An 8,605-nucleotide genomic window follows, 5' to 3' on the forward strand; every position below is an offset into this window, starting at 1 on the left:
CTTAGATGGAAATGGGTATTGAGCGTGGGATCACATAAAAATTTATGCGTGCAAGATAATGACATAAATGAATGTTTACTTCAGTGGTTAAGTGATTTAGGAAAAGTTGGGAGTGTTGGAGAAGTCTTGGGTTCAAACCTGGGCTTTAGAAAAATTTTTGATTTTTGCTCTTAAGTGAATATTGGCCTTAGCTTGAAGGCTTTATAAATATTTTTTGTGAAATCATGATAAAAAAGAGTCTGTGGTGTAGTGGCAAGGTGGCGACACAAGTGTGGCAAGGAGGTGGCGTCACAGGTGTGGTAAGGAGGTTAGAGGTTCAAGTCTCACTATATGTAAATGGGATTATTTATTTTGCTTATGTGGAGGCAAGAGTTGGTGTTGGATTTAAACTCTATGTTGGAGAGTTTGAATGGTTCAAATGAGTGATTTAAGGAGTGGATTATGGTGGATTTCAAGGAGAGGATTGGACGAGTGATTTTAGGAGGAAAAAGGGGAGTTTGAGTTGTAGAAGGTTGTTGCCGAATTTGCTAAGGGGGACTTTGGAGTATGCATTTCGGCAATTAGTGAGTGTATAGGTGCCAAATTTTCTCTCTAGCATTTGGGGGTTTTGCATTTTTCTTTCTTTTTCTCTAGTGCCGAACTAAAACTGACCATTCGGGTCATTCTTTTTCTGCATCTTTTCCATTCACTTTCTCTCTTCTTGGTCGAACCTAACGCTTATTTTTTTTCTTTACCACTTTTCTTCTGCAATCGGATTTCTTCATAGCCTAGCCGAACCTTCCTTTTGTTTTTCTTCTTTTAGCTTTTGCTCATCTTCTATTCTAGGCTGGTTGAAAATCACTATGGTTAATCCTTCTCTGCGTCGTTCTACTGTAAAGGTTCTAACTAACAGTAAGTGATCAAAAGCTATTCTCTACTTTTCTTTTAAAACCGAATGCACAGTGTTCTCTATTCTTTCTCAAATCGAATAACCTTATTGATTGCTTGTTATTTCATTTCGAACGTACTACACTCGCTGTCATTCAAGGGGGTTCCTCGGAAGTGCAGAGGCATTCAAGTTTCTCCTTTCATCTTTCAATTGAATTTTTAAAGGGGGTAAGTTGGCTTGTTCGTCGATGGTACTTCGTTTTAATACTAAGGTCTTAAGTCTTATTCTTTTAAACAATCCAGTATTATAGGTTTCTTTGTTCAGGAAAAAAATTAGTGAGGTCTTGACATCCATTCTTAATTGGTGATCCAAAGGCATTAAGCAATTCTCATTCGTTCAAGGTTCTACGCTCGTGGGTTACTACATTTTTCTTCAACAAGGTGTGTACACACACCACTCCAATTGTAGATCGGAAAATACCGAAATCCTGAAATGCCGAAAAGCTGAAAGTACAGCTACGACTATCACACAAGCATACGAACGTGCGTGTGGATAAGTGATACAACGAAAGAGGTCACCACGAGTGATCTCGTGGTTTTAGGCCATTTTTGGGCCAAATAGACCGGAATGGGCTTGTAGGCCTTACACGAGTAAAATTTTCTTGGACGGATAGGAAATAATGAGCTGACCATGACGATCGTATGGCCAAGGGTAGTTTTGGGCTTAGTGGGGGACACGAGCATGTGGGCCCACTTTGGCCCATTTATTCCATTATGACCATTTAGGTTATCTGTATCGCTCGAGGTGACTGTAAACCTTCGAAAAGGTTGTAAAATTATGGAAATACCCCCGAAGGGTAAAATTATCGAAATACCCTCGATGGGTAAAATTACCAAAATACCTTCGATGGATAAAATTATCGAAATACCCCCGTAGGGTAAAATAACTGTTATACCCCTAGGAATTGAGATGAGTGTATGACTAACTTGTTTTATGATATATATATGACTGATTCTGAGTATGGCATACTGCATACACGACATACTGCATGGGGTTGGGATCTTGTATTAGAGGAAGTGATTGATATGTAAGGGTCGCACGAGTCGTAGAAGACAACTGTGGACCCACCGATGGCTATAAGCCGATTTTGTGATTGGAAGCTCTGCTACAATATTGGTTACTGTCGCAACCGATGCTACATAAGGAATGTAAGGATGGGTGGGTCGATTTAGTCCCCACAGGAGTGTAGGGTTGGACAGGAGATGGAGTGCAGGGTTGGTATGGGTATTTATGCATTGCATATACTGATTCTGATATTGAAATGGGCTTAGGCCCAGATATATGTGATATGTTCCATTTGATATGGGCTCAGGCCCAACCTAGGTTGATGGGGGCTAAGGCCCATTTGCCACCGTTACTGTATTGGGTTAAGGCCCACACTATACTATTATTGTTAAAGGGCTCAGGCCTAGACTGATTTTGTTTCTGTATACTGACTGTTCCTTTAATAAGGGGATTACACACAGAGTTTTTGTAAACTCACCCCGTTTTTAACTTTCAGGTAATCCCCAGCGTTAGACAGTTTGGAGCGTGAGGGACTCAGAGAGGGCCACACAACTAAACATGTTTTATTCTATTTTGCTGTTTACTTAAGCAATTTGTTTTAGATTCGGGTTGTAATAAGGCTTTTAAAATTTTTGGTTTTTAAATTATGGATTCTATGTGCTTGTGATTTATATCTGGTAACACTACGTTTTCTGCAACTCAATTTTTAAATATCATGTTTTTGTAAATCATTTGTTTAAAATTAAGCTTCTGCAACAATAAGGTTTTGAAGGTAACAACTTTTCTTAAATAAACCTTACTTGAAAATAAAAAATGCAAACTGAGATTTTGTACAAGTTTTAAATGGAAAAAATGTTTGAAATTTCAAGAAGGGTTTTTCAATGAAAACATGGATTTCGAAAAACACTTTAATGTGACACGCCTGATTCGGGCCTAACTTCTAGGTCGGGTTTAGGGTGTGACATTCTTGTTGGCTAAAAAACATAAAAATTTTAAACAATTAAAAACACTGGAAAGTATTGTAAAATTTAGAATAAATAAATAACAAAAATAAAAGCCTTAAAATTAAACCTAATCTGATTAAACTCAAAATAAAGCCCAAAATTCAAAATTTCATGTAATAATATTGTCCAAAAATTCTACTTATGCAGTATTCACTAAAACTATCATAACTTGAGTTCCTAAACTCAAAATTAGGTGATTCAAAGTGTGTTTTAAAGCTAAGAGATAATTTTTTTAGAGTCAAAAATTGACAGCTTCAGAGAATTGAATTGAATTAACTTCTCCTCATTGGTGCATGTTGACTTGATTATTCATGCTCAATAAAATCTTCCAAGCATGTTCACATCCACACTTCTTGATTTCAAACCAAGATTCCCAAGATTTGAATTTGTGATTTTCTTTAAGCTCAATCTTATCTCCTTGAAGCTTGCTAAGTTCTTTTTTCATGAACTCTTGTATGATTAAGTTAATCTTCACTCGAATCTGCTTTGATCTTGCATGAGTGATTAAACCTTTAAGGAGACTAAGTCTAGTACTGCTATGTTGAGCTCCTGAATGGGCTTTGATGTTTGCATCATACTTATATTTTTAAACTTTTGTTATCTTAAATATTATTTTAATTTTTATTTCTCTATAATGTCTTCTTTTATAATAATATTAAATATCAATAATTTTATTATATTTTGCCAACAAGTGATTGGATGCAATTGAAAAACACAGTGCACTCCTAAGGGGAAAAAGTAAATTCGAATTTTAGAGACAACATTATTGATAGGAAACATGAACACCGAATATGAACTATAAAACAAACATGTATAATATTAAAAATTAGTAATTTTAAAATATACTATTTTTCGATAGCAATATTGAATCAACGTAAGCAGTCCTTTTGTGTAAAGAAAGAAAGAAAAAGAAAAAGAATAAAAAAAATTGAAAGAGAAGAAAATCCAATGGAATCTCCAAACGATGATTCTTTATAAAAAGGTTAAGAGGATGGTGGCCTTCCATATCACGAAGAACAATTATTGAGACCACCCAAATTTCTAATTGCAAAAGTTATCTATTTTATAACCGAAGCCAATGATAACACATTGATTATGGCCATCACAATTGCTTCTTTGTTCGCAATTCTTATTCGAAGAGAAGCACATTTGTAAGTGTTTCTTATTAAGCTAGAATAATTAAATCACATCAACTTAATAGAAATTTGATATATATATTTTTAATGTGTATATATATATTTTAATATTATTTTCTTTCCCTCACTCAACGTCAGTGATATAATTTATATAAAACTGAATTGAAAACATTCACTATGTGGATGAAAATTAAAAAAGAAAAAGAAAAGAAAACATTTTTACATATGATATAGGTGAAAATTTTTTATGCTATGAATATGTTTATAAAAAAAATATATTAAAATGTCTTAGTTGAAATGATTAAGTTAAAAGTTTAAAATTCATGTGTTCTAAATTTGTTCTACAATTGCTGCAGCTTGGTTTAATTATTTGTTCGATGTTCAAAGCCAGTATGGGTGACACATGCATGTGAGCTGAATATCAATTAGCATGGGACGAGAAGAAAAGGCATTGGACTCAAAATTATTTTAACCTAGCTTGATAGTGGGTTTTTGAAAAGAACAAGTTGGTCTTCTACATTGGAGCAAACATCGTCCATTAAGGGGGAACCAAGCCCAAATTCGACAATGACTAGGTAGAGTGGCCCAATCAACATTGGAGAAATTATTTGAGGGTCCTTACATGTGTAAAAAAATCACAAATCAGCCCCAGTTAAACCTTATAGTTGTTGTCCAAACCATGCCGCAAATCAAGCAAGAATCAATCTTGAATCAGGAGAAAATCAACCCTTCTCTCCATGAGATATGGCATGTGATGCATGAGAGATTTCTAAGGGAAGTTCATGCTATTTTTAGCAAACTCCCAAGCCTTCCCTCACGTATAAATACCACCCTCATTCACCACTCAAATCATCCATTATCCCTCATCCCATAAATCATTCAATCAAACATTCATTCTCTCATCTCTTACACCTAGCCTTCCATTTCCCTTTATTTTCCTATCCTCTCTTTGAGAGTTCCCCTAGTAAGCTATTTTGGAGAGAAAAGCCCTCTTGGTCAGCCACCTCGAGGAGTAATTTGCATTAAAGCAACAATGAAATCGAAGGAAGCCACCACGGATAGTTCTCGGGAAATCGCTGGATTTATCTTAAAGTTTCTTCTTCCTTTCTCTTTTAATTGTTCTTAGCTTAAAAACTTGATTGCAAATTATTTGATTTCCTTTTCATTAATAATAATGACTTAAATTTTTTTTAGCTAGAATGATTGCAATACCTTGATTCAATTCGTTCAATCCGTGATTATATTACTCAGTGCCTCAGTTTTTTTATTCTTCCAATTATAATAATTCATGTTGTTCATGTATTAAGATATGCTTGACTTCATTAGAATTAATCGCTTAATCTGAACTAGATGGTGGTTAATAGATGTAATAATCGGATGATGCATGCTTAATTTAATCCAAACAAGAATGAATTAAAGATTCATAATAATTTTAAAAGAACACTATTACCTTGCATAACTTTAGATTTATGTAACTAAATTGTTTCAAATATTTCTCTCTGTTACTTTGCATAAATTTTAAGGAATCCTTAGTTAAATAGTGAAATAGAAATATGCATATTTTTTTCTAAGTGACAAATCTAAGATCTCGAAAGAGCTTATGATTTAGATTCCAAGTTCATAAATGGTTGAGTTGCCATGGAATTTTTCTTAGACATTGTTAAACATGATAAGGAATGAATTGAATTATGAACATTTTTTTAAGGAATCCTTAGTTAAACAGTGACATAGAAATATGCACATTTTTTCTAAGTGACAAATCTAATATCTCGAAAGAGCTTATGATTTAGATTCCAAGTTCATAAATGGTTGAGTTGCCGTAGAATTTTTCCAAGACATTGTTAAACATGATAAGGAATGAATTGAATTAAAAGTTGCAGTTGTTCTTGCTTGTTCATGTTATTATTGTTAAAACTTGTGAGTTGCTGCTAAACATTTCATTACATTTAATTTGTTCATTTGGATATTAGTTGTAATTTAACTTTAACATCCATCACCTTCAAATATTGTGTTTTCTTAACCAACTTTTAAAACATTAATTTTACAGCTACTATCAACACAATCCATGTGGAGACGGTACTCTTTTTACTTATTTATTACTTGATAACGACTGTGTATACTTGCACATTTTCTCGCGAACCAAGTTTTTGGCTCCGTTGCCAGGGACTGTTAATTTAATCATTACTTGTGAAATTATTTCTTGCAATTTGGTTTATTTATTTTTCATTTTTATTTAATTAATATTTTATTTTTTTGTGATTTTCTTTTCAGGTGTTTATGAGCATTTATTGAATCATTGATTTACTCTTTATAGACCCTGAAATCAAGTGGACATTTAGACAAAGGAGACGAGAAACACTAGCCCAGAGACAAGCTACAAAAATGGACCCTAAAAATTAAAACGAAGTTTAAGGGAATGGAGCTGTTAATGCTCGTAATCCAACCCTTGTTGCTAATGACAAGGATCGAGTTATAAGTTAGTATGTTGTGCCCCTTTTTAATGAGCTTAATTCAGTAATTAGGAGACCAGATATCGAGGCACCGTAGTGCACATTGAAGCCTGTGATGTTCCAGATGCTTCAGACAGTGGACCAGTTTAGTGGAATGCCCACAAAAGATCCACACCTTCAACTTTGACTGTTCATGAAGGTGAGTGATTCCCCCAATATAGCTGGTGTAACCAAAGGCAAATTGAGATTGAAATTGTTTCCATACTTGTTGCGAAATAGAGCACGAGCATAACTTAATTCATTGCCACCAAGCTCAATTTCTACTTGGCAAAATTTATCAGAACGCTTCCTAGTTAAGTATTTCCCCCTAGCAAAAATGCTAAGTTGTGGAATGAGATCACTAATTTTAAGGAAATGGATGATGAATCCCTATACGAGGCATGGGGAATATTTAAAAAGTTGTTATGCAAATGCCCTCACCACAGGATTCTACATTGCAGCCAGTTGGAGGCATTTTATAACGGTCTCAAAGCATACACTAGGATGGTGGTAGATGCTTCTACGAATGGTGTTCTCCTTTCTAAGTTTTATAATGAGGTTTATGAAACTATTGAGAGAATAGCCAGTGAAAATTATTAGTTGTCAAACAATCGAGCAACTTTAGGAAGACGAGTAGCAAGAGTGTATGAAGTGGATGCTCTCACGTCGCTTGTAGCTCATGTATCTTCAATTTCTTCAATGATTAAAAAATTTTCTACTAATAGTCTAAACAATGTTGTAGCTCAGCCACCGAGTCAATTTGACATTATTTGCTATTTATATTGTGGGGACAAACTTTTGTTTAAGAATTGTCCATCAAATCCCAAGTCTGTTTATTATGTAGGAAATCAAAACCAGAATAGAAGAGGACAAGGACCATAGATTAAGTTTTATAACCTTTCGTGGCGAAACCATCCAAACGATTCTTAGAGTAACCAAAGAGCTGGATCGAACAACAACTACAGGTAACATAGATCAAATGAACCTTTATGTTTTAATCAAGAAGTTCTGAAACCACCATAAGCTGAACCGTCTAACAATTTGGAAAATTTGTTGAAGGTATACATGGCTAAGAATGATGCCTTAATCCAAAGCCAAGCAGCAACACTGAAAAAGTTGGAGAACCAAATGGGTCAGTTAGCTATGGAGCTTTGCAATAGACCACAAAGAGCCTTGCCAAGTAACACGAAAAATCTAAGGAGTACGGGTAAGGAACACTAGAAAGCAGTTTCTTTACGAAGCGGAAGGACTTTGGAACCCAAGAAAGTTTAGGTTGAAAATGAACCTTCTAAGAGGAAGGAAAATCAATCAACAGTTGAAATTCCTATACACATATGCAAAATTTTGAAAATCCTGAAGAGATAAAGTCTAAACTAATCAATTCTGATAAGCTAACACCTTTGTCAGATGCAATAATACCTCAAAAAAGTTGTTCGAACCAAGCCAAGGTTCCATCACTTCTGTATCCACAAAGACTCAAGCAACAAAAACATGATGTGCAGTTCAAGAAATTTTTGGATGTTCTTAAGCAACTTCAAACCAATATCCCATTGGTGGAAGCCTTAGAAAAAATGCCTAATATGTTAAGTTCATGAAGGACATTCTATCCAAGAAGAAGAGGCTTGGCGAGTTTGAGATTGTAGCATTAACAAAGGATTGTAGTGCATTCCTACAGAGTAAGCTACCTTTGAAAATGAAGGACCCCGCGAGTTTTACAATACCTTGTAACTTTGGAGAATCTTACTACGGTAAAACTCTATGCAATTTAGGATCAAACATCAACTTGATTCCAATGTTTGTTTTTAAGATGTTGGGTATTGGAGATGTTAGACCAACAACTGTGACACTCCAACTAGCGGATCGATCTCTAGCACACCTAAAAGGAAAGATTGAAGATGTTCTAGTATGTGTAGATAAGTTATTTTTCCTACTGATTTTATTATTTTAGATTTTGAAGTAGATAAGGAAATATCGATCATCCTGGGGAGACCATTCCTAGCAATGAGGAGAACATTAATAGATGTGTAGAAAGGTGAACCCACT

General features: G+C 34.7%; 1 non-coding gene across 1 annotated transcript; it reads right to left on the reverse strand.

The window, feature by feature from the left end:
- Window positions 1-6,905: 6,905 nt before the first annotated feature.
- Window positions 6,906-7,011, reverse strand: LOC128034323 (small nucleolar RNA R71). Its single transcript, XR_008190452.1, has one exon. It is a non-coding gene; the product is annotated as a small nucleolar RNA R71 (small nucleolar RNA).
- Window positions 7,012-8,605: the final 1,594 nt, after the last annotated feature.

Source organism: Gossypium raimondii, chromosome 10, assembly GCF_025698545.1.
Source record: "Gossypium raimondii isolate GPD5lz chromosome 10, ASM2569854v1, whole genome shotgun sequence".
Taxonomy (NCBI): domain Eukaryota; kingdom Viridiplantae; phylum Streptophyta; class Magnoliopsida; order Malvales; family Malvaceae; genus Gossypium; species Gossypium raimondii.